This window comes from Protobothrops mucrosquamatus, unplaced genomic scaffold (genome assembly GCF_001527695.2).
Source record: "Protobothrops mucrosquamatus isolate PMUCROS unplaced genomic scaffold, P.Mucros_1.0 scaffold797, whole genome shotgun sequence".
NCBI classification, from domain to species: domain Eukaryota; kingdom Metazoa; phylum Chordata; class Lepidosauria; order Squamata; family Viperidae; genus Protobothrops; species Protobothrops mucrosquamatus.
In genome coordinates this window covers 1-5166 of record NW_015387064.1, presented here as the reverse complement: position 1 = coordinate 5166, position 5166 = coordinate 1, and positions in this window count along the sequence as shown.

Sequence of the window (5166 nt, the reverse complement as noted above, 5' to 3'; positions counted from 1 at the left end):
TCCGGAGGAGTTCTCACCTACATCGTCCACAAGGGACGACTCGGGAACTCAACTCCTACCTCGGGCAGCTCACCTATCCCCCTATGCCCAGGGGAAAGGTATCAAGCCATTTGACAGCTGATGCAGGCTGTCAAAACGGCTTTTACGCAGAAACAGGCGGGAGCAGCAAACAGCTGCGTCCAGCGAAGTCGCCTGCCACTGGAAGTCCGAAAAATTTGACTTTTGAATACATCTGGCTGCAGGGAGGTTGAACATTTTGAATACTGGGAACATTGTGGATTACAATCTTGCCTGACTGATAATTTTCAGGATACCTTAGACAAAGGAATACTATAAAATATTGCTATTAGAACCAGATTATAAAGGCTATATATAAAGACCAGAAAACCAGATGAAATTTTGTTCCACTCTTACTGAGATTGGTGATACTAGAGGATTTTTAGGAATGATGCCTCAAGAAAAAACAAATACCTTTCAGAAGGAAATACTCTCTATGCTACAGCAAATTCATCAAACAATTCTTGCACACAAAGAGAACATAAAAAGAAATCACAATGAGACTAAAAATAACTTAGATGATATAAAGAACCAATCTCCAAATTGAAGCTACAACTGGAAAGCTCCCAGACAACAACTACAAAGTATGAACAAATAAACCAGAAATTAGAGAGCGAAGCAGAAGAAATGGACCTAGAGATGGAGGAGATAGGAGAAGGGAAATATGGACTGCCATACACAAATAAAATACTGCAAGACCTACCTAACACAATGAAAATACAAAAGACCCTTTACTCCTTTCTCCAAAATACCCCTGATGGCAAGGAAGAAGATTCTAGAAAATAGAATATAGAGCAGGCAGGGAAATGTCTAGGGAATGTGGATGAACAGAGTTCCTCCCCCAAAATACTCTACCTAAATTGTCTTTCTCATGCCAAGCAGCTTTCACAGAAATAGAAAGAAAATTCTTGGGCGATTTAATTGCCTAGGCCTGGAGAGCTGCTTGGCAAAGGAAGAAAGCGAAAGTTAGACTTAGAAAACAGAGGATTTGATCTATTAGAGGGGGCACTATCTGTTTAATATACCTGCTTGAATATAATTAAAAGAACGGATGACTCTTAGATATAACTAGATTTTTATAATGGAAGATATGATTTAGAATTAAAATAGCATTTTTCCCTTCTTTTGATATAGGAAATTTGAAAATAAGAGGAGGATTGGTATGAATAAAATGTTTAGCTATATAAATGTAATTAATATTGAGAAAAATCATAGCTGACAAAGATACTTTAAATATTGATGGGAAACTTTAAGAAGAGCACAAAAAACAGGATATTGACATATGAATTGATATTATTGTTATTTCTATTATATTAGTAAAATATGATGATGTCTATATCTAACATTGTATACATCAATAATACTAAGAATTGTAATTGTTTAATAAGGGGAAAAGGGGAAAAAATATGGTGAAGAAAGGAAGATCAAGGAAAAAATACCGAATTGCGCAGTACTGAATAGATTTATATTGAAGAAATTAATGTTAAATTTGTGAACCCAGACAACATGTTGTTTACTAAGCTCCAAAGATTGTAACTTTTAAAAATTAATAAAACCTGTAAAAAAAGAAGCTGGTAAGATGTCAAAGAGGCATGAACTGTGTTCAGTTCCAGAGAACTGACTGGGATCTACCACTTAATAGATATGAAAATTAGGCTAATTAGATTCCCAAATAGTTAGATGGTATTACTGTATTGTACTTTTTCTTCTATGTTAAAGCTGATTAGGAATACCCAGTTGTACTTTCATGCTTTTAAATACTTGTATATCAGTGCATAGTGTCTGTGAAGATTCTGTCATCCAGGTCATAGTTGTCTCAAAGGTGCTTTTTCAAAAGGCAACTGGACTGTTTTTTCCTTGAAGAACAAGTGAAACATTTTGTTCTTTTTCCTCAAGGAAAAAACAGCCCAGTTGCCTTTTGGGAAAAAAAAAACACATTTGAGATTTCCATGCATACTGTTGTGCATGTTTCTGCTGGAATACCTTGAGCTTGTGCCCAATGCCCCATTATTATTCTTTTCTTTCAGTTAAAAGGTAGCCCTACATTTGGGAAATTCCTAGAATAAGCAGAATTGCTTACTTGCTAATGTCAGCAATGTAAGTATAAGAATATATTGGTGAACAAATTATTCAGTCAAGTCTTGTGTCTACATGAGGCAAAACTACAATTAGGCCTCCTTGTATAATGCTAATGATTACTTCACTTATGGACACATATTTTAGCAGAAAAGCAATACAAGTAAGCACTTATAAAAACCCAGTGGCAACCTGACTATTGCTGGAAAAAAAACAGGATGCAAGTCAGAAAGTCCTTATTATAATATTGGGAATTATGGTAAAGTACATTGTAATAGAGTTTGATATTCCTAATTTTAGAGAATTTAAATATAGCACTGAAGGAGGTTTTATTTCCTTTGGTGACAACCTACAGGGGTGAAATGCAGTATATCTTTGTGACCCTGCCTTCATTGATAAAGATGCTATATTTATAAAAATAATATTTTGCCTAATGGAGAACAGACAAGCAGAGCTTAGCTTTCATGCTAGTTGCCCCAATCATCAGAATGGGCAGGCTGTCAGAACTGCCACCTCACACCTGTGCTCTGCAATTGTTTTGGTACCAGTCTGCCATGAACCCTGGAGGGAGGATGAGAGGGAGGGGAAAAGTGAAGGTTAAGCAAGTGAAGGTGCCTGCCAGAGGTAGCATTTCAAGATCACTCCGTGATGAAAGGAATGCAACTGCAAGCCAGCCTACAATCAGAGTGGCCATTTTAAAAACATCTTCGAAATTGATTGGATAGTGGGGGACTAGCAATGGGAAGTGCCTAAGTGGGGAAAAGTTTTCACCTGGGGTTTTGATGCATGAATTTCAGTTCTGGCTTTGCACTACTGTATTTCACTTGGCTTCTAGTAAACCAAACATTTCTCAACCCGATGGTTGACCATTTTTACTTAGAAGCCTAAGTTGAGGCAGGTTTCTAGAGGGCAAACATGAATGAGGTCGCCCTCTCTTAATCCCCCACTTATCTTCAGAGCAAAAAAAAAATCCAGTGGAAAAACTAGCTACTCAAGAAAAGAAAAATTATAACTTGAAAAATTATAACTGGAAAAAAAATACCCTACATGACAATTTTTGCTAGGTTTCAAACTGCAACCTTCTCTGTATTAAGCAAAAACCTTAATCTCTGTGCTATTTCAGCAGTCTAAGTAATGGAAGGTTCAGAAACAGTTGAATAACCTGTTTATCGTATCTGCACATATCTGTTTTAACTCTGCATATAAGATTTCAATTTAACATACATATCTATCCATATGCATACACAGATGTATACATATACGACTGGAAAGACTTGCCTAACCATACAGTATGCAGTATACAACCAGGAAGGAAACTGGCTACTGCCCTTCTGGAGCAGAAAGGTGGTAGGCATAGCAGCAGGACAATTATCCAGAAGGCTTTAGCCAGCCTTCTGTCTGAACTGAATACCTCTCTAATTGTTCCCAACGTATCTTAGCCTAGAAAGGATTTTCTTAAACCAGCATAAAGTCAAGCCAGCAAGAGTACAGCACACACTAACAGCTTAAATAGTGAGTGCAAGGTATTTTCTCAGAAAGCAACAATTGCCTTTGGCAAGCTTAAATGATTAATGTATTAGTCAACTGCTCATATAAACCAAGTTTCTTGGAAAATCTGTTTACGTTGCTCTGAATCTGTGAACTTGATTTTATTTCCGGAAGTAAAGTAAGCTTCCAAATTCTTAAATCGTTGGATTCCATGTTCATTCAGAGTTACTCTATTTCAGTGCTGATTCATTATCTATAAAAGTATGTAAACTGATAAAATAGTGTAATTGTACTGAGAAGATTGTGTGCCCTCTGCATCTTTTTCTCTGCACATACATTTGAGCATATCAACTGGAAAGGTACAGGAAGCAAATAGAAAGAATTTGTGGCAAATTGCATCTGTAAAACAATCTCTGCAGCATCTGAAACAGAAGAATAGCGGTGTACTGATGCCACTTTAAAAACCAAATTAATTAATTTACAATCCTAAAATCCAGGAAGTTTAAATGGAAAAATTCTATAATATCACCAATACACTTACAGAATTAAAGCTAATGGACTGAATGCTATTCTCTGCAATTTCTTATTGGGCTGGTTGCATCAACTCTGAGCTGCCTGTCTGTCAGCCCCTAGGCCAGACACTAATCTGCTGGCTCAAACATACCCAGTATGCATCTTCTCTAGACCAAGGTATGGTTGGGAATTAGGAAGATTACCCAGAATCCTCTCTTTCTGCTGGAGAGAAAAAAGGATTTCTTCATAGACATAGATCCTAGTGAGAATTAGGCTATGGGGGCTAGGAAAAAAGAGAGAAGGAACATTTCTCTCCCAAGCCTTGGATTTAAAATTTTAATCTATATGGATCCGGAAAAAGGAGAAGCAAGCAGGAAGCATTTGTTGCAAAGATCCTTTCTTTCTAAGATATTGGTAAACTTTTAGACATGAACCTCCAATTAGAACCATGTGTGCCAGATAAAATATTTATTGTCTCTGATATTATCACTGATATTTGTTTTATCTATGTGAGCTCAGTATTGTAAAAGATACTGGGATACAGGGGACTGGAGGCTAAAACATAAGAAGAATGGTTGCAGGAATTGGGTATATCTAGTTTAATGAAAAGAAGGACTAGGGGTGACATGATAGCAGTGTTCCAACATCTCAGGGGTTGCCACAAAGAAGAGGGAGTCAAGCTATTCTCCAAAGCACCTGAAGGCAGGACAAGAAGCAACGGATGGAAACTGATCAAGGAGAGAAGCAACCTAGAACTAAGGAAAAATTTCCTGACAGTGAAAACAATTAATCAGTGGAACAGGTTGCCTCCAGAAGTTGTGGGTGCTCCAACTCTGGAGGTTTTTAAGAAGAGACTGGACAGCCATTTGTCTGAAATGGTGTAGGGTTCCTGCCTGAGCAGGGGGTTGGACTCGATGACCTCCAAGGTCCCTTCCAACTTTATTATTATTATTATTATTATTATTATTATTATTATTATTATTATTATTATTATTATTATTATTATTATTATTATTATTATTATTATTATTA